Genomic DNA, 21,779 nt, shown 5'->3' on the forward strand with positions numbered 1-21,779 from the left:
AAAATACCGTGCTGACTTGCCTCTTCCTATACTAATGGGAGCTGTCCATCCCTCCTGTGCTCCCTCTGCACTGCACACTCTTTCATAATGGATCAATGTACTCACACCAGCACCAACTCCTCTTAACTGACTGTTCTTCAATGTCTGCATCTTTTTTTTTTTTTTTTTTTTTTTTTTTTTTTTTTTTTTTTAATCTTTTGGATATCCTCACCTAGGTTTTAATAGAGAGGCTGTCTTCCTCCTTGAATTGCTCAGGGATAAGTCAGTATAAAAGCAGCAAAAGGCCTTGTGGAAGATAATCTTTTGGGGGAGTGTAGGCTTGTTAGTTAATTAGCTCTGGAAGTCTTAAGATTTTGAACAGCAATGAGGATTACTGCATAAAACATAACAGATGCTTTACAGTTCTTGCAATTTTTTCTCTTCAGGTTATCACAAGGGATTGTGGTTTGAGAATATTTACTCTCTGAGTTGGAGAATTTATGAAATGGGGCATTCGTGTTATTTTCAAAATGAGCATATGGTATAGTTGTGGTAGTCTCAAATCTCAAAGCATTCATCAGGCTGTGTTGGGATGTAACAGAGTACAGAACTGGAGTGCAAGGTGCTCTCTAGTGTACTGAAACAAACGGCAAAGCTCAGGTCATCTGTAGTTAATGGGAAGAAAAGATGACTTTGCAGTCTGAATAGCTTGCTTTCTGAAATTCTGCCCTTACTTTGTAATGCGCTTTAAGCCCTTTGGAATTCCTTGAATGACAGCTTCCAGCAGATAAATATTTTGGCTCTGTAACTTTTACACTGCATTTAGAAAATTATAGTACTTAATATATGTCACCCATGAAAATACAACTGTGAATATTGTATCTTATGCAAACCTCAATTACCTCTGATGCAGTGAAGGTAGAGGTAGATGTTAAATTCTGTAATACCCCAGATAACAAAGGGGGAATTTCCCCAGATCCACAGAGTGCACTTGAATATTTTATCCTCAGGCTGATGAATGTACAGAGAGTTGAAAGAATTACAGGAACTTCACTCTCCTATGTGACTGTAACATCCCTCTGGCTGCATAGGTTACTAGATTTTCACCACATATTTGCCTAACTACAGATGCAGCTCAAATGTTGATTGAAGGGCTATTTTCTATTGTTATTTTGCCACACGTGAAAAAGGTACAGGCTCTTTTCAAATGTAAAATTTGTCTTTTTACTGCAGTTTCACAGAGCATGCATAATCTTACAATAGAAAATTTATGGTTTTCATTATTTAACAAAGGCCAATGTTTTAAAAACAAAACATCTAAAACAGTTTGAAAGCTTGTGTCCTAAGGATTTTTTAAAAATGTTTTTTTTTTCACAAAATTAATATGTTTTCTGACTTTATGTAATGCACAAGCAAGCAGGGTAATTATGGCAAAAATTCTCTGCACTGTGCACTCATCTGACGTCATTCCATATTGTTGGAGAAAGTGCTGCCAAAGAGTAGCTAGTATTTTAAGTTACATTCAGTGAGGGCACTGAATATTATTAAGTAAGCATTGCTTAATTTATGTTATCAGTAGTATGTTGGAAAAAATAACAAAGCATTTGGTAATTTGTTCTGGTATAAGATATCTTTTGGTACTAGGAAGTGAGGGTCTTACTCTGTTTGCCACAAATAAAGCCTTTTTTTTTGATGCCCTGCAATACATCACATTCTATGAAATTGCACTAATATGTCCCAGAGTGATTAATCATGCCCATTAACTTACACATTTTTATTGTTTCCTTTCTAAGTGATTGTTCTCCTCAGATAATGTGCAATAATTCTTTTGAATTTCTCAAACATGAAGCTTAGAGCCTTAACACATTGTACATTTTGCATGCAACTGTGATTCTTCTTATATATTAGCTAAAGCTGACATTGCTTTCTATAAACATATTAATTGACACGTTAAAAATTCATTAGACAACCTGAGCTTCCAAGGCTTGTAAAAATAGAAGCCTTGTAAACCAATCTAACTATATCAGTGCAGCCCCAGTCTGTTGCTTATCAATATTGGTACCTTAACAGTTTGCTGCTGCTCAACTACCAGACAGCTCTTGTAATGACAGGTGATGCCAATACACAATGAGGCATGTTAGAACTGTGCTGTTTACATTATTGATGATTGTTTGAATATGAACAAGTGAGCTTGTTAGGAAAACACTATTAATTCTTCATTCTTCAGTGAAATAATTCAATAAACCCTTGTTTATTGACAACGACTTCTTTTTTTGTTATTAAACATTTATAATAAGGAATTTAAGGGGGAGCAGTGGCTAGATATGAGTGCAAGCAGCAACTTTAGACAGTTGAAGTCCTTTTTACCCCACTTTATATACCTACATTTTTTTCAATTACATAGCCATCTAAATGTTTCACAAGTTTTATAATGTGAGATTGCATTGAACACAGAAGTTAAATAGGCATTAAATAGGTTTCAGTTTACAAATAGGTGAAATTCACTTTTCTTTGTGCAGAATGCAGGCCCTACATAGTTATGCATCTTGGTTCACAGTTTTCTAGACCTGGTGGTTTTGCTGTGTGATGGGATGGTGTGTTGTGGTATTGGTGAGATGCTGTGATTCTGAAATATACCAGGCAGTTTTTCATTACTCTCTGCTTTCTGCTGGCAAACTGCTTGGTGCAGATGTGCCAGTGCTGAAAGTATGGCAAACTTGGAGCACACCTGCAGCTCTGTCAGTAATTTTGTATGTGGGGTAGGTTAATCTTGTCTCCTAGAGCACACTGATTCACACTGAGAGATGTCTCAGACTCCTCTTGCAAGTAAACCACAAGGCTCAAAGCCAGTCTGCTCTGCTATGGTATCCATTACTTGCACCTGTGTGACAGGGAAAGTGATCCTTAAGACTAAGGTAAGTCTTGTGTGTAAAGGAGAACTGTGTAACTGCTTACTACAGGTACTGAAGAAGAGCGACTGAAATGACAGCATTCAGGTCAGGAGAGCAAAGTAAAATTACCTTGAGGTGAAGCTTGAATTATATCATGTCTTTAAAAAGAAAGGTTTTTTCACTTTGTTCTTTATTTCTCTGTGCCACAGTATATTTATGGTTTATGAGGTTTTTGTTACATCATGGCATTCAACCTGCTGCCATTCTACAACCAGTGTGGTCTCATACTGAGTAGTTCCTAATTGAGTTATTTATTGAGGACTGGTGTAGTGCTGATTCCTAGCAGAGGATGTGCTTCAATGAATCTTTAATACTTCTCAGCATTACTGAACTTGTAAGATCTAATGAGTTTATAACATAACTGGTTATGATGATTGTTCTTTCTATATGTACTTGTGCAGGTACCAGAAAGCTAAACATATGGAAACAGACTTTAACAACACATGCTGTTGTATTTTAATTTGACCCTTCTCAGTACATGCCATTTAGATATAGTAGACTATCAGGTCTCCTTCGTCCTAATATAATGTGATACAATTTCAGAGATTAATTAGGTTGAGAATCAGTGATGTGGCAGGCAACATTAGTATGGTCTGCTTCAAAATAGAAATGAGGAAAAAAGTTTAATGTGATTTTTATGTCATCTAGTTTACACTTTACAGTGTCCAATTGTATCTGTCATAATTTTGATTAAAAAGAAGCATTTTTTCCTAAGCCAGGGAGAAAGATTTGAGCATAAAGACTCATCAGGGTGTATTCCAGAGAAGTGAATTTGGGTAAGATAGTAAATGAACACTCTCAAAGTTCTTAATCTGCCCTGTGCAGCATGACTTTCAAAGATGATGCATGAACCTCCTAATGGGATTTTATAATGAAAATGCTAATAAAAGCTAGCAGAGGAATACCTGGTCTCTTTCTTTGCATGACTGCATATGACCAAAAAAAAGTAATTGCATAATCTTTCTTCCTTTGACCACCTGCTAATAACTGGATGGTGAATCTTTGGCTTGAAACTGCAAACGCCTGGGCGTGCACTTCAACTTTCTGTTAAAATGAGATTATTTAATATGTTGCAATTAAGAAAACCCCTTATGAATCTGGAACAAAAATTATGGAAAAGGTTCAGCCTTCGTCTGTTTCCGCAGTCTGTTGTCTGCAATGCAGGTGCAGTCTATGCCAGACAGATGCTTATTTGGTAGATTGTGGGGTCTCTGCATAGTCAGTACCATGTTTGATGCTTATCTTGGTCCCTTGTTTATCAGAGAATAAGAATACCAGTATTTTAAACCTCAAACAGCATTATGAGAGCTTAAGACTTGCAAAGTTAAGAATGTGAAAAGTAGGAAATGCAGTACGACCTTAGCTGGGTCTGTTAGCATAATCAAAAGTAACTTTTGGTTTTTTCTCACCACACTTTCTGCACAGCAGGGGTAATACATGTTTCAACAATAGTAAAAGAAATTTAAGAATTCTTTGCGACACTTCCATGATAGAAATAAAAGAGCATTGTTCTGACATGGGGGAACTTCAGCATGGAGAGGGGTCTTCAGCAATGTTAATGCCCAGGCTGAGTCCTGGGGTCTGGTGCGTCAGCCCTCGGAACAATGTAGGGTGTGCTCTCAGCAGAACTTGTTTTGAGCAGCAGCAGGAGCATTCAGCAGTGCTCAGTTAGAGCCTGACCTCCAATACAGCACCTCTGTAAGCTCGAGCCTGCAGTTCTCCACTCAGGCTCCCAGGAAAGTCGTGTGCCGGTAGTGAGTGATTTAAGCAACTTGCCAAGCATTTCTAGCAGCTCTGTGGTGGAGCTCAGGCTGCAGAGAGACTCTGCACTGCAGCATGTAAGTGCCTTAACAGTGAGAGAATCCTTTACTCTTGCAGTCTCTTGCTTTTTTTACAATTTCTGCAGCAAATGACATCGGTTTTTTTCAGGAGGTAGCTGTTCTCACGACTTTGATTGTCTTGACTAATCTTCAGACTGTGAGGGGAGAGAAAATATGATCTTGTAATTTAAAGAGCCTATTAGTTGGGCTTCTTTAAAAAACAAGCTATTCTGCTCTAAGGAATCACAGTAAATCTTGAATTTTTCATCAGTGAGTGCTTTTCAAATTGTTAAAACTAGAGCCTGGCTTCTGGAGCTTCTGGAATGACTGAAGAAATAAATTTTGTGGACTAGCATTAGACGCTTGATGTGTTTTGTGTACTTTCTCAGGTATTGTCAGATTCCACTCTGGAGAGCTTCACATTCTTTTAGACAGGTGACCTCAGAAGCAGCAGAACCTTATTGTCAGGTTTGACAGCTAAAATGGACTAATGACTCTCCTAGTCCCATAAGTAATGTGAAAGTATTAAGCACTCTAACATATGGGTAGGAATATTTAGTTCTACAGTCCTATTCCATATAGTATTAAACTGCTGGCAATGGATATATACTGTCTGTAAATGTATAAAATCGATTTTAAAGATGGAAGTCATTCTTCTTTTAAAAGCATCTGAAACTGCTGAAACTTTAGAGAATAAGTCCTGTGGAGGGAGACTGAGAGAATGGAGTCATTAAGCCTGGAGAAGCTGAGGCTCAAGGGAGACCCCAACTCCCTGTCAGGAGGTTGTAGCCAGGTGGAAGTCAGCCTCTTCTCCCAGGTAACTGGCGACTCCGGATGAGAGGAAATGACCTCAAGCTGTACCTGGAGAGGTTCAGGTTGGACATCAGGGAGAATTTCTTCACTGTAAGGGTAGTTATGCACTGGAATGGGTTGCCCAGGGAGGAGGTGGAGTCAACATCCTTGGAAGTGTTCAAGAAGCAACTGGACATGGTGTTTAGTGCTGTGGTTTAATGGACATGGTGGTGTTTGGTCAAAGGTTGGACTCGATGACCCTGAAGGTCTTTTCCAACATTAGTGATTCTCTGTTTCTCTGACTTTTATGGATTGACGTTTGAATAAGGCTAAGTCCGCTGTACTCAGGGACCCCTTCTCTACTGCAGGCAGTTGACATGCTCTTGAGCAAGTGATATTCCTGAAAGGCTAGACAGAGCCACCCACACTGACATTTTCTTCCTCTTTCAAACAAGTTTGAGAAAACATTTGAAGCAACTTCTGCTGTCTTTCCTTGGCATGTGGGTTAGCCTCACAATCTCATGAATGTTACACAAACAGCTTAAGAAACCAGACAATGGAGCTTTACAAACTTCAACATCAGAGAATTTTGCATTGATGATCAGTAATAACAAATTTTGACAGAAGTAATGTCAACATCCCATTATGTTGTCAACTTTATAATCTGGTTATATTGTCAATTGTGTTAACTTGGTAGATTTGTTGTGTCTCAATTGTTCAATCATAATTACAATCTATTATGTAACTCAAATAGGCTGGGGCAGAGAGAGGTTGACAAAACAGGTGTGGTGTAATTCTTGTTTTTACCACTTTCAGTGAATTTGCATTAGCTAATATTTCTGCATGTAACTGGGTGGTGGCATGTTGTTGCAGTGTAAAAGATCTGGAAAAACTGTGCCATTGAAGGAACCCCATGGACCTCTCTTATGTTTTATTTGTAGTTCTCAGAAGCTTTTCACCTTTTCTTTTTCCTAACAGTAAATTAGACTATTGATCAAGTTTCTTGTATCACGGTTTTTCAAGAAAGGATCTGAATTTTTTTTCTTCTTTATTTTAAGTTGAACGTCTAGATCTTGAGCAAGGATAGGAGAACTTCCTTCTTGTTCAGAGGGGAAGATTTGTACTGACCCGATTTGGCGAATGTTTAAAAATAAAGGAAATCACAGGCTGGCGTTAAACCCCAGAGGACAGCAGGCAGACAGGCTGTAGGAGCCTGTGGCTGGCAGGAGCGTGTGGGGTTTGTAATCTCTCCCTGCAGTGCCACGGCTGCTTCCTGCCCCATGCAGTTGCTGTTTTGCCATGTGGTTGTGATAACTGTGGGAATTTTCACGGGCAGTTAGGAGCCAACATCATGTTTCATACTGAGTATGGGGGCTTGGCAGGTTTGCTTTTGTATGCTCCTGCCATATAAATGCCTTTGTAATATCAATATGATAGAGTAGCTCATGTTTTTACAGAGCTGGAGATCACATTTTGTGTGACACTGAATCAAAGTTTTGAATGTTTCTGATTATGTATCTTTTTACTATACATGTATGTTCTTGAATCAGGCTCTGTCATTTATTGTTGATATTATTGTATGGCTTCTTCCATCTTGTGAGAACCCTCAAATTCCTTTTATGTCAATGATTTGTTGAAAAAAGCTGATTTATTTTAAAATTTCTTATAAGGTTGAAGTAGCTGGCTCTGGGCCGCAGAAGTACATTATGTAGTTTAAAAGAATATTTCAGCTTGAAATTCCAGATGGGGTAGTTTATAAAACTCAGCACTGTTGCTTTTTAAGAATTGTGAGAATATCTCTAAAATGCTTGTTACGAGGATTTGTATTTCATGTTTTTCCATAAAGCCATAGGCAGAACTTAATTCACTTATCAAAGTGCTGCCAAATGCTTTTCAGAATTAGGAATAAATATTAAAAGTTAATTGAGATTGCTTTGGATCTTTCAGGTTGCAGGAGTCTGAGCTGTGGCTTTTGTGGGCTGGCTGAAAGCAGCCCTACCTGGTGCCTGTCGTTTCTGAGCACCCTCTATACCTGCCCCTTTGTTGTCCCCTCAGGCAGCTGATGCCTTAGTCTTTGGTCTTTCCTTCAGCGGCTATATTTCTTGGCTCTTCTCATTTCTTGACCCCCATGTTGGCTTGTTGAACATAGTATTTGTCCTAGCTGTGTATTGTACCCCTGTTCCCCTTCCTGATTTCAGCCTAAGGCAACAAATTTCAAGAGTGGCCAGCAACTCAGAGAGTTTCTTGGAATATCCCAGTAAAATATGAATCACCTTATGGATGGTGCCCCATTTTTAATAAAAAAAAAATTTTGACCCCTTTTCCAGTCAGTCTGGAATAAAGTTTAGTTTAATAAAATCACCCCCCCTTTTTTTCTTTTTTATTTAATAGAAAGAAAGAAGAATGCTCTTTAAAAATAAAGCTTACTCATCAAATGGGTATAATTTAGAGTGCAAAAACATTTGTTCTTCCTTTTTTTTAAGGCATTTAGTGGGAAACCACAACTGGGAAAACGGAGTATAAGACTGCTCTATGAACACTTGGCTATTCCTTGCAGTTACACATTGACACTCGTGAATATGTATATTTTTTAAAGAAACGTGTATTGGCAATGATAACTCTGAGATTCATTCTCTTGCATTTGATGAGTTGCTTTAGTAGCTACAATTATTAGATCTCTAAAAAGAAGGTGAAGAAGGCATAGGAGTTGAACATATATCTGCATATATCTGTTCAATTAAAAATCTTTTAGAGAAGTTGTTCATGGAATTACAGGATCATCCTTGTGCTCTGTTTTTATATGGCCTCAGTGTAACAAGTTTCTCACCTACTAATTGATGCTCTAGGTGTCACAGTAATATTATGCATATTTAAAAGCCCTCTTGGGTTGTGAGATATATATTTCATTTAACATGTCTGCATCAGAAATAATTGCATTGACTGAGAAATGTTGTATCAGGAAATGGATTTTTTTTTCTCACATAAGTATTGCCTTGATTGTAAAGGAATTTCGTAAATAGCCTGAAGTGTTTGCACTGAAGTTTAAGGGCTAGATTTAGATACATTTGATTGATGCTTTGCCTTAATGTATGTACAGATTTCCAGGGTTATGAATTTGTCTTCAGAAGCATAGGAGTTGATTCTAATTAGAAAGAGTTAAGTTTAAAGACTATATACAAGACTGCACTGCAATACAAGCTGGAATGATCTGTCATTAAAAAGGATAAAAAGGGTGAGTCAGCGTTTCATGGGGCTTCCCTGCTAGGAAATTAAATATTTATGTTTTTCAGGTAGCAATGCTCAGCTCTTAGAGAAAATACCTATCTACTGGAAACATTTTTTTTTTTATTTTACAATATATTATGCAAAGTAGGGCCAGTTTTGGAGTTCTCTGATATGCAACAATGCAAAATTTTATGCTTAGCTGACTCTTTAATTAGCTCTCATTCTGTCTCACATGATTTATAGCTTCATGACTCCAATGTAAAAATGATATATGACTTAATGAAGCAGAAAGCTGCAATGGGTTCACACCTCTAGTTATTTAATGGTTTCCTCGAGGTAGAGGGAATGGTTGTGCTGCAGAAGAAGCTGTAAGCATCTCCTCATTTATTATGGCAAGGACGTAACAGTCCACGTTGCTGTGACTTACAGTTGTTTGCCTTCTTGTCACATATACAATTCATAGGAGTGAGGAGGGAATGTGGCTCTTCCATAAAGCATAAAAATAGCAGGTAAGGTAAGAAATGCAGATGGAATCTTTCCCGCTCAAACTGAGTTTAGTGCAGCTGTTTGACGTATTTGGAATCTAACTTTTTCTTAATCCTAGAGAAATAGTGCTTCAGTGCGATTTAATTTCAATAACGGGCTGTAAAACCCTTACTGGCCAACTGTTTTTCTTAGCTAAGGAGTTTCTGGGGAGGTTTTTTCCAAATGGCAATTCTGGTCAGACAAATAAGTTTTTTTTTAAAAAAAGGTGATTTTTGCTGTATTACTCTTACACCTGAAGTTTTTCTAGTTGTGCTTCTGTTAGCTTCACATATTTTTCTTTACAGCATCTTTGATTATAAGGGTTCTGATTTTCTTAATTCCAATACTATAAATTCAAATTAGTTAATTCTGGATTCTTAACAGTTTAAATGGTCTAAGCACATCCTCTGTAATGGAAAGGGGGAAAGAATCAGGGTTATTAGATAAATGAACTGCCTTCAGCCTTCTTTGGATCTCCAGAAACTATTTGGTTTCTATTTGGGGCAGCAGCTTTCAGTATTTACTTTGGGGAGCTCTCTGACATACAGGAGCAGAATGAAGAGAAAATGTGCTTTGCTGTTTTACAGTTGCGGTTTGTGCTTACTTCATGTTTGCAGTTAAACACAAATACAGTATTCAAGGAATACACAACTATGTGAGGTTCTAGTAGAGTTTGAGAAATTAGTGGAAAACAAAGATTACTGCTCTTGCAAAGCCAGATGAATCCTCTGTATTTGGTAGTGTGTTAGGTTATAATTTCAGAAGTGAGTTATAGAAGCTTTCCCAGCACTTTTGAAATTGTTGCAACTTCTGGGCAATATCAAACAAGCTGTGGTTTCTGCTAGGCCTTTCAAGGAGGCTGTTTTGAAATGTATAATGGGGACCTTGCTCGAAGTATATGGAACATCACAAGGGCCCTTTTCAGAGTAGAGTAAGGATGGCATACATGGCATTCACTGAATAATCCTGGAGGTAGTTTCTGCCAGAATGGAAAATTTCGTAGTGCAATGCCCCTCATGCCCTGTGTTCTGCCTGTGTTCTCACTCCTCTCAAATATGGATGGAGGCTTTTGAAAGGTTTTCTGTCAGTGTGTGACTGTTTTAAACCAGAGTTTTGGCGGTGGTGGTTGTTCCTGATTCTTTGTGTGTGTCTGTGTGTGTGTGTGTCAGCTCACTCATCACCACAAGGTAGGCTGAGGTCATCTACTGAGAGCAGCCCTGCCTGTGAGTGAAGGCACCATGAGAAAGTGAACTTTTGCCTAGTTAATGACCTCAACTAGAAAGAGGTTTACTTACTATGAAATACAAGCACCTGTGTTGAGGTATTTCAGGTAACCACATTCACATTTGTGTAAATTAATAGCTACAGATGCTATTAAGATCATTCAGGATCTTAATTTTTTGGGGGGAATATTTTATCTAATTCTGAGTCGCCCTGGCTTAACTTTGAATATGATCAGTTCTATTTCACATAGTGGTATGTTTTGTAGGGAGTTGGCATTTTTCTAGGTTAGAAATATATATGTTGGTAAATATGTGACTATAAAATGGTGACACTGATAATACCTTTATATACAAAGCTGTTTGCATACTTGCTGTCACCATGAGGTTGTTACTGAACTATTCAACTGTTTTTATTCCCAACTCTGGCATGTTTTGAAGTACAGATACATTGATGTCCAGTCATACATGTGTGGGTCCCTTCTTTCCTAGGGACATGGTGGCATGCTCACTGATCCACCTGTGCAGAAGCATTTGTGAGATCAGAGCCTAAGCACATTAGTGCTAAGTGTAATTAGATGCTAGACTGGCACTGGAGCACAATTGCTTCCAAGTGTCACCCAAGATTAACTGAAGAGCAGCAATGATTGAGGATGCTTAAACTACTGAATTCTTGGAAAAGCATTCAAAGAAGACTTTTAAAATTGATACCTGGAGACTGTTCATTACTGAACATGTAACTCCTTACTGAAAAATGATTTTCAAAGTGTTCCTCTTTGCTTAGTCTTCTTTTTAAAAGGAAATATTTTTCCTGTGAAATAATTTGATCAAAAAGTGTTATCTGTGTATCGGTGTATTGACTGTTTTGTAGCTGATTTTCCTGAGTGGTGGAGTCTGCTAATAAATCTTTCTTTTTTGTATAAGATATTTGAAATGAGTGTCTAAAAGGCAGGCTCAGTATGATCAAATCAAGCGTTTCCCAACTTGAATGAAATACTGTATTATAATGTCAAATAATGGATGCCATACTGGCCCTGTTTAGGCTTCCTATGTTTTAGGAACCTTGGGATTAGTGTTTATCTGTCCCATAAAGGACACAAATCATTTAGATTAGAAGTAATCTGATTGTATTGAAGTACAAATTATAGCACAAAGGCCATTCAAGTGGGTTAAGTGACCAGGGTTGGTAAACACCATATGACTGCTGATTGGTCGATGAAAGAGTATTAACTGAAAGATAATGATGGATTTTAATCCAAATCTCTAAAGCGCAACAGCTGTAGTTCCCAAATGAGTTCACTCACTGACAGAGTTTTAGGACACTGATTTATTTGTTCCTATTTCTCTTGCACAACAATTTGAAATATAACTTATTTTTCCTTTATAGAATATAGCTATTCCACACAGCTTTCTTTGATTAGATTTCTCTTCTACTGTCAGTGAGTTCATTATGATTTTTCTGCATTTTACTTTGAAGAAATTGCAGTTATTTATTTCAGTGTTCTGTAGTATGCTCGGGTAAATTGTTAGGGTGACTTGGTTTAGGAAATTCAGCTGATGTGCTTTTTTTTCATGTCTTTTATGAACATAGAATGAAATCTAATTAAATATTAAAAAAGGCAAACTGGTATTCCTTATGAACTTATTTCCAGAAGGCTTACTGATGTTAATGCCTAATGCTTATCACTGATAATAAATTATATGAATTTGTGTAGAGTTTTTTTTAATTTCAGAGTGCCTATATGTAGTTTAAAAATGGAAAGTGTATTGCATAAAAAATGACATGATGATATCCTAAGAGTGAGAAGTGGCAGCTGTTTAGCACCACAATGTAGCATTGTTCAGGATGTGAAATGAAAAATGTAGGCAGACTGTATTTTTTAATGATTTCAGTGTTGGGGCAATACTACCTTTTTTGGGGTTGTTGTTGCGATAAGAACTTCAGTGGGAAAGTTTCATGTTCTCTCGAATTTTCCCCCCAAATTTGTGCTTGCCCTGAAATAAGCATGTTCATTTAAGAAATCAGATGAATGTCTTCGAAGAAAATAATTTAACTTTGTGGTTTCCTGGTCCATCTATCTGTTTGATTTTGGAAGGTCAACAAGAGACCTGATGAAGTGGTACTTAATTATTGTTTACGATCTAAATAGACACATGAAAAATAGTCTTTCAGAATGATACTGTTTCATTTTTTCTGTCTTTGTATCTAAAAAATGTGCATGATAAAACCATTTGTCTATTGTTATTCAGGATTTAAACAGATAATCTAGATAAGATATGCCCTCGTGCCAGGAGCAGGCATTAGATCAGCCTGTGTACTGTCCCTGCAGGTTGTTTAGAGAGCAAAAACTGAGTCATTAGTACCTAGGTCATGTTTTGTCCTTTTGATGTAGACATGCCTAATGCTATAAATAGTGTAAATAGGTATGGAACTTTTCCTTTGGATTTACATTTAATTCAAAATGCAGTTAGGGAAACTGCCTGGTAAAGAAACTGAGTCCTTAATATCCATTCCTTTGTAAGGATATTTTTTGATATCTCTGAAGTCTAGTTGCTTTCCTAGAGGAAAGCTACTGCTATGGCAGATGAGTCTGTTTCTGCTGACAGTTGTACTGGGCTTTCTTCATTCATTTGTTAACTAAGAACTGATAAATACTTAAAAATAATAATGTGGCATTTAACTGACAATTTGGCCTAACAATTGAATTGGCCATTTAGCATAAACTGAATTAATTACAACAGCTGAAGACTCTCACCTAATTGCCATACCTAATGAAGCATAATTAAATAAAAATCTGATTTGTATATTGTTTAGAAGTATTTTGTAAAATGAACTAGTGATTCCTACCCTTCCTGCTTTGCAGGGATAAGGGAGCATTAATGCAATTGCAAAACTGATGAGTGTCCATCTGGAGTTCAGGAAACTGATTTCATTAACGCTTGTGATGATTTCAGACTGACATGGGTGCAAAGAAGAGTTCTCACCAGGGAAAAGGAGATCCTATTTTGTTACGGGGAGACTTCCTTAGTCTTGGGAAATAAATGAATTATATTATCACAGTGTGTTTTGGATTGGAAGGGACCTTAAAAGTCTTCTAGTTCCACCCCCCTGCTGTGGGCAGGGACACCTTCCCCCAGATGAAGTTGCTCAGAGCCCCATCCAACCTGGCCTTGAGCTCTTCCAGGGATGGGGCATCCACAGTTTTCTCTGGGCAACCTGTGTCAGTGACTCACCGCTCTCACAGTGAAGTAGTTTAGATTAGTTACAATAAACTAAAATATGTACCCTCTTTCAGTTTAAAGTCATGTTCTGTCACTTCATGCCCTTGTAAAAATGGGGAGGTTGTGGGAACACAGGGGAGGACAAAACACTTGCCTTCTGATGGATTTATGGACTGTACACAGCAGGGAAAGAGAAATTAAACCATCAGCCAGGGTTGACCCAGAATCAGTGCCTGGACTGTATGACCAAATACACGCCTGATTGTCCAGGGTTTGTCCTGGAGGAAGTACATGAGGACTAGAATTTAGATTTGGTTGTGTTTGGGTTTTGTTTTTTAAGTCTTATGTTTCTTACAGTGATGAAGCATGGCAGCAGTACAGACCCTGATCAAGTGTATGGCTGAGAGAAGATAAATGCTCCTGCCTAAACATTGTCAGCTCTGAACATTGAAAAATCATCTCAGATCTAGAAGAAAATTGAAATTGGTTTCTCTTTAATTCCCTTCTAGTTTTTGAGCCTTTAGGGTTCATGTTTTCAGTCAGCTCTGCCAGGATTAGAAGGATATTCAAAAAGCTAGAGTTCCTGGGGATTTTTATGACTGCATGACCCAGGCTTAAGAAAAATGCTTAATACTGCAAGATGTAATTCTGAGAGCTAGCTGCCCTGAATTTGTTAGTGGAGTGTCATAAGCAAAGGTGACATCGGATTGATAAATTGGACTTTAAGTGAACCTTTCCAAATGTTTCATGTTTCAAAACCTCATGCTTGTGATGTCAACACAGAAGGAATATTCAACCTGCTGGGTCTTTTAAGGCCAAGAGTGTCTTTTTAAGTGTGATTAAAGCTGTCTTTAAGAGAAATTGTGTTTCAATTATCAGCTATTCAGCAAATGACAACTTGAGCACAGATCAACTAGGTAAACCAGAGTGAGACAGAAAGATCTTCATTAATTGGAGGATTTAATAGAAGAATTTTTTTATCACAAGGATGTTTTGTGTTACGAAGCCAGCTGTCTGCACATTGAAAAAATAATGGGTTTTTAAAAATTTCTTTATCAATAAAATGTCGTGGAAATTTCAAACTACCAAATGTCTCCAGGGAATGTGATAGCTCGAACAAGGGAGAGAGCTACTGAGGTAGAGTGTAAAAGTCAGTTTTACTGCAATCTTAAAGTTGCAAAGGGCTTTGAAAAGTGAATGACTGGAGAGAAATATCTCCTGAGAATAAAATGGGCTTCTGAAAGATAACTTGAGCTGAAAATGCTTAAGTAAAAGCTTCTCGTTGTGCACCTCAGCATTTTCTAGTGCAAAAAATATATATTCTGCTCATACTTTCATCTTCCTGGGGGTTATATTTATTCAGAGGAGATTAATGGCCAATTTTCTGTGTGTCTGCCATCATCAGAAGTTTATCCCTTTGCAAAGTGACTTTTTAGGGCAGCTGTATGCATCAATTTCTGTGAAGACTTCAAATACATAGTTGTAAAATGACAGGTGGAATGATGCTTATATCCCTGAGCAGGTGCCAGCCTTGTATTCCATGCAGGATGGCAGCACAAGACTGACTGTGACTTGTATAATTTGATGTCAGATCTTTTTGTCTTAAATACCTCGTACTGAGTTTCAAATGCATTTGTGATTACCTGACCATTTAATAAAGTCATGTGTTCTACAGAGAGCTGCACTAGGATGCACAGATTAGTGAACTCTGCAGTAGAGGAAGCAGTCTGGGATGATTAAAAAAAACTGACAGTTCTACAAACACTCTTTAAATAAGGGTAAGCAAACATGATTAAGGAGCTTGGAAAAACTACCTTGTTGCCCTCATTGCCTCTGGCTGCAAGTCCTGTAGTTTTCCAGTTTGGGTGGTTGCTTTTTTTTTTTTTCCTTAGATAGTCCTTGCTTTTTCTCAGGAGCTAAGCTGTCATTTGCAGTTGACTGGTGTATTCTGTTCCTCTGCCCTTCATGGTGTGAATGTTGGAGGAGCTGATGAACTGGAGGGGACTTCCTTGAGCATTTGCTGCTGGGCCTTCTGGAGGGTCTCTGCTGGTGCAGCCATGTGTGACAGTGTAGGGCCCCTGCAGAGACCTCTGCAACCCCTCTCCCTCTCTACTGTGCAGTACAGGCCTTCATGATCTCTCTCCTTTGTGTCCTGCTCTTCTGATGTTAATGATTTAAAGGCAATTTGTCCGTATTTTGAAATTTTTCTTCTTAAGGGTTCAGCTTAAGCAATGCTTTTTTTCATCCAAGCAGACAGTGATGTAGCCTTTATACTTGTGCAAGGGTTAATTCCCTGCTTGTGAAAGGTTTACATGTACCTGGGGATTTAAAGAGATTGGAAAAATGCTTCTGTGGATATTTTTCTCTTTTCTCTGCTTGCTTTATCAATGTACAAAAAGAAATTTAATTGGATAATTTAAAAAGAATGCACAGAATTAGTTTATGTGTTTTGTGAATGAATATGACAGATGAAGTGAGTTTATGCTGATTGTGGAGCAGGCAGAAGATATCATACTAGTTCTGCTTTTTAATTGTCTTTTCTTCTATGTATATAAAATATGTCAGTGCATAAGCAGGAGGATAAGAAGACTCTACAGAGAGGGTAGGAAAAAAAATTGGAACTGGGCAAGAATTGATGGAGGACCAGCAATCAGAGTGATAACAGTGGATGGATCACAAGAAAAGAAGGCAGGAAAAACATCCTGTTGGCAAGAAAGAAAATTCCCAAATTTTTTTTTTTTCAGGCCAAGGACAACTGTAAGTTCTGCAAAGCTGCCTCTTGGTCTCAGGTTCCCTCTGAACTGGTGGGCCATATGTGCCTTTTGCCACTGACCACAGCGAGAATCCTTAGCTGCTCCCAGGTCGGTAGGTGGAACCAGCAGAACACTGTAACTTGTTCTTAATTTACTGTGTGTCTTCTACAGTGCAACTTACTCTTATTTTATTGGGCAGTTAGAGAGCTGTATCCTCCTGATTTGTGCGATCTAAAATAAACTTAAACTAATCTAGTAGGTCTCAACAAATCTTCTAAACTTGACAGCAGATGGCACATGCTTTTTATTTAGCCCTGCATATACTATCTTGGTGGGTGGTAACTGCCTTAGGACAAAATCAGCATCCCACCAGTCACCATCTGGGATGGCAGATGATATGTGGGACTGTCATGAATAAGCATTCTGATGTTTGTAAATGTCTGAAGGAAGGCACTGCTTGTTAACGTGGCAGTTGGTATGCAGGCACCACCATGAGAAGCACACTTTATGCAGTAATCAGCAAAAGATGAATTGTGTGCCTTGGGTTTGTCTCTGGAATATGAGTGGGTGTAAGTTGAATCTTCCATAATTTGTTCATTTTGATGGCAAACTTGAATGGCTGTAATCTTGACAGACCTTTGTCTTTGTCACTGCTTTTGTGCTAAAAATTTTATTCTCTTAGGCACTGTGTCAGCAGTAATATTTAGATGCCTCATACGCATCATAAGCAATGCTGATAATGAGCACAAATGGATGGTATAAAGTGTGCCCTTGTTTTGACAGTATACTCCAAGTTGATGGGGAAATAGAAGGCACAGTCTGGAGAAAAAGGTGTGAAATTGCTTGCAAAAAACACCTCATAGTTTTGTTCCAGGTACAAGAATGGAAATGCACATCTTCTGGCCCTCCTCCTCCCATTTTCCCTTGTCTCCCAGGCGAGATGCGCAGCCAGAAGTCTGAACCATGAGGATGTCCACAGGCTACTTTCCTCATCTTCTCTATTCCTGGCTCTATGAACTAAGCCTCTTTCCTGAACAGAAGTGCTTTGAGAAATGTTATTTAGATCTGGTATTTTGGAAGGGCTGCTTGTCATTCATGTGACAGGTTCCTTCTGTAGGGTATTTTAGACAGTAAAGCCAGCCTTGTAGGAAAGTTTAAGTTGTGTCAAGTACCAACATCTTCGAAAGCATCTGTGCATCTATCATGCAACTTGATTCCTACTGTAGTTAGAACATCCATTTTGGTTTGTGTTATTTTACTCACACTTAGCTGCTCTGTATACCAGCTTAAGTAGGTATCATAGAACCACAGAATGGTTTGGATTGGAAGGGAACTTAAAGACCATCCAGCTCCAGCCCCCTGCCATGGACAGGGGCACTTTCCATGAGGCCAGGTTGCTCAGGGCCTCATCCAACCTGATGTTCAACACTACCAAGGATGGGGAATCTACAGCTTCTCTGGGCAATCTGTTCCAGTGTCTCACCACCCTCATAGTGAAGAATTTCTTTCTATTATGTAATCTAGACCTACCGTCTTTCAATTTGAAGCCATTGCCTCTGGTCCTGTCACTCCATACCCTTGTGAAAAGTCCCTCTGCAGCTCCCTCATAGCCTTTTCAGCTGCTGGAAGGTGCTCTAAGGTCTTCCTGGAGCCTTCTCTTCTCCAGGCTGAACAACCCCAGCTCTCTCAGCCTCTCATCTTAGGAGAGGTGCTTCAGTCTTCTAATCATCTTTGTGACCCTCCTCTGGACTTTCTCCGGCAGGTCCATGCCCTTCTTTTGTTGGGGTCTTCAGAGCTCTATGAAACAACATAAGGCTGCTTTAGCAATTGAAATAGCTGACTTGACTATTCTTCTTTTCAATGCCTCCTGAATACTTGGTGTAGAATATATATGAGAGTGCAGGGCTTAAGAAGTTTATGCAGTTTAGTGGTTCTGGACTTGCCAATGGACCTTTGTTGTGAAGGTTTTATGGTAGAGCAATATATTACCTGAGTATCTTCATGTATTTTTGACTATTAAGTATGATATGCAAATAGTATACTGATTTTATACAAATGAATAATAAAAAGAAAGAAACCCAAGTAATCTGCCACGTGAATTCTTAGTTCAGGTACTACCTTCAGCTTAAAATGTAAAAGTGAGTTAGGTCCAAAAGTTTATAAAACCCAGATTAGATTAAAGTAATAACATGGTTGCATTTATTAGTAATAAAGAAATAATATGGAAAGCACAGAAATGAGGACTGTCTGACAAATTTGTATGAGCAAACACACTCATGGCTTTTAGTTGAGGGGAGAGCAGAGTGGGTTATTTACAGCATGGAAGCACATGCATGTCCTATTTCTGGATCAGGGTGTGAAATGTCAGCAAAACTTGCAAAAGGCTGGCTCTTCTTTTTTGTGAATGAAAGTGTATGTGTGTTTTTAATGTGGAGTAAGACAGGTATTCAGAATGGATTGTGCATGCAACAGTCACTTAAAGCCTGAGGTGACTGGCAGCTCAAGTTTAGGAGAGGTCTGTGCGTGGGAAGAAGGAAGTAGGGAGTGGCAGTATCTTCAGCTTAACCAGATATCTCTTGAGTTCAGTGTTGGCACAAAGTATGCTTAGCTGTGGTTCCTTTAATATTTAAAGTTAAGGGTTAGGTTCAGGTCAGGGCTAACTTTAACCTGGCCCGCCTGCAGGTGGCTTCAGACTAAGTGATCTGCTATTCTTATAGTTTGTCACTACCAGTTGGGTAATATTCTTATAACTTGATTGTGAAACTTCAGTAATTAATAAGACAAAGCAGGTGTGATTGATGTCCCTTTATACTATAAGGCAACATTGGTTTCAATTTTTTTTTTTCAGTTCCAAAAGAGAATCAGTTGTTTACATAGACAATGACAATATCTTATGAATGATGACTAATCTGGGACCATCTTTTTTCGGAGCTCTTTTGGATTGACATTCACTGCCACTGATCATGCTTGCAGTTTTCTGTTCTTTGTATTCCTAGTGCTTCCAGTCAAGCTGCTAGATCTCAATCCCACTTTTTTTTTCTGAATGTGGCGAGTTCTTTGTTCATGCCCAGCTATTATTTTCACACAATCGTCAAAGTTCTTGTGTCCAAGAGTGCTTTCACGGCATTACCAGGCTTTATCCTGAAATAATGATATCCAGTACAACTTAAATTCAGCTCCCAGAATTGTCAGACATAAGAACAAGACAGTCATCTACTAGGTCTGACTTTCTGTTGTGGCTTCCTTTTATGCTGAGATGAATTCTGGATACTTTTAAGAAGGTAGGAAATTATTTTTTCTTTCTGAGACCAAAGGTTGATTTACTCTTCAAATGTGATAATGCTCAAGCAAGATAAAGGAGCAGCCAGGTACAAATACCCTGTAGGAACCTCAGATTATGTCAGAAGGTTTTGATCCGTATTTTCACAAGTTTATGCCATGAACAACTTTTTTTATAAATAAAATAGTTGCTTCACTAGAAATACCTTACATCTTGAATCAGTTGTCCAAATAGTCAAACCCCATTTGTTTTGCAGTTGGCTTTAAGTTATCTTAAGCTTCTTAAATGTATAAAATTAATTTGTTCTTTAAAAAACCCTATTTTCTGTAGTCATTTTATTGTCGAATGCGGGTTCAAACTATATCCTCTACAGGATTTTCCCATTACAGGTTTGTGTTCAGCTCTTCCAAGTTGTAAAATCTGATGGAGATACATTAAATTAATGTTATTATTCAATACTTTTCTAGGAAGAAATACAAGGAGTCCTTTGATTTAAAAAGTCTTTGGATCCAGTACTTTGAAAGTTAAAAATCCTAATCCAGCAACTTTGTAGAAAATATTTAGAGGCAATATTGTTCAATGTATTTATTAATTGTTAAGACACTTCACTGGTCTCAAGAAAGCAGATTGTGAAAATGGGCAAAATTGAAAATATACGTAAGAAAACTCACTTTGCTAATTTCTACTTAGAAAAATTTAGCTTTTTAATATTGAGGATTTGCTGTTAAAGTAACTTGTAATTTTCATGTTCAACCTATTAAAGTATCCTATTTTTTTAACTCTTTGTTTTCTTTTCTTTTGTTCTTTTCTGTGTTCGTTTTCCTTGTTTTTTTTTTTTTTTTTTCCCCTGTCTGTTTGGCATTTGAACATGTTTGGTGGTTTAATCCTGTACATATCCAAGAAAGAACTAATATAAGTCTCTTTATTTTTGTGGTTTGGATTTTTTTTTTCTTCCTGGGTGTTGCTTTACAAATACGGTATATTTGGGATTTGGGTCTTTAACAGGAAACTAGAGTTCCTGGATGAAATAGAATGTAAATATGATCAGATACAGACATTCAGTGACAGCTGGTAAGAAATGGACTCTTTTTTTTTTTTTTTTTTTAATGAGAACACTCAAACACAGACTAGACCATGTGATACCTGATTGAATTTGTTGCAGATATCATACCAGGAATAGCAGTGTGGGTATTGGGATCATTATATGGATTTGTTCAAAAGACTTCTTGTAGAGAAAACTAAGGGAACTGAGTAGCCCTTTTCCTGGAAGGTCTGTTCTTTCTGAGAGGTTTCTGCATGTGGTAGGGGAGAGAAAAAGTCTAAAGTGACATCTAAACCAAATGTGTTGGACACTTTGGGCATCTAAATACTCTTCTGTAATTGACTAAGATTGCTTAGAATGCAAGTTAACTGAAGGTAAGCAGTGGCTTAATGACAGACTGGTGATTAGAAGGCACCAACTTGTCAAATGGTTCATCAAGCAAAATAGTATTATGATAATTCTGTAAAACTATCTGTTCGTCTTGAAGCATAATCCAGGATGGCTGTCTGGACTCCTCCCTTGGTTAGCCTGCTTGGCAGCAGCCTGATTTGTCAGGTGAGGCTGTATATCTTCAGAAAATAAACTGATGTGTAAATAGATTCTTGTATTCTTCTTAATGCTAAGAGTGCCAGAAATCTGTAAGTATGGGTGCTACAGAGGAAAGGATCAACCTCATAATTAGAGCTAACTGCAGATATTGGCACATGCAACAGCAGTCAGTGATAACATAACCCAAGTTGAGAGTCATTTTATTTACTCAAATTTAGCAGAGCTCACTGTTTAGTACAGTAGGTCTAATTTTAGTTTTCCTTAATATGAAAAATTTCAAGGCTAGTAAAGCAAAGCAAAATACTAGCTACTTGAATGTTTCCAGTTTTCTGAATTACCTTGTGCTGAACAGCTAATGTTTGTGTTGTGAAACCATCTGTTTTTATAGTTTGAAGAGAATCTCCTTCAAATGTTAAATGTT

At 37.9% G+C, this 21,779-nt stretch overlaps 1 protein-coding gene across 3 annotated transcripts in view; it reads left to right on the plus strand.

Moving 5' to 3' along the window:
- The window catches only part of ZNF385B (zinc finger protein 385B), a 154,198-nt gene that overhangs the window by 2,022 nt on the left and 130,397 nt on the right, over positions 1-21,779 (plus strand). The window contains exon 1 of one of the 3 annotated variants that reach the window (XM_066189825.1): positions 16,543-16,595. The exons of the other annotated variants lie outside the window; for them this stretch is intronic. The gene's annotated coding sequence lies outside the window, so the exon portion shown is untranslated. Of the gene's footprint in view, positions 1-16,542; positions 16,596-21,779 lie in introns of those variants that run through there. 3 annotated transcript variants of the gene reach the window in all.

The sequence above is a fragment of the Chamaea fasciata genome, unplaced genomic scaffold (genome assembly GCF_029207755.1).
Source record: "Chamaea fasciata isolate MVZ Bird 193981 ecotype frontalis unplaced genomic scaffold, bChaFas1.0.hap1 SCAF_8, whole genome shotgun sequence".
Classification (NCBI taxonomy): Eukaryota; Metazoa; Chordata; class Aves; order Passeriformes; family Sylviidae; genus Chamaea; species Chamaea fasciata.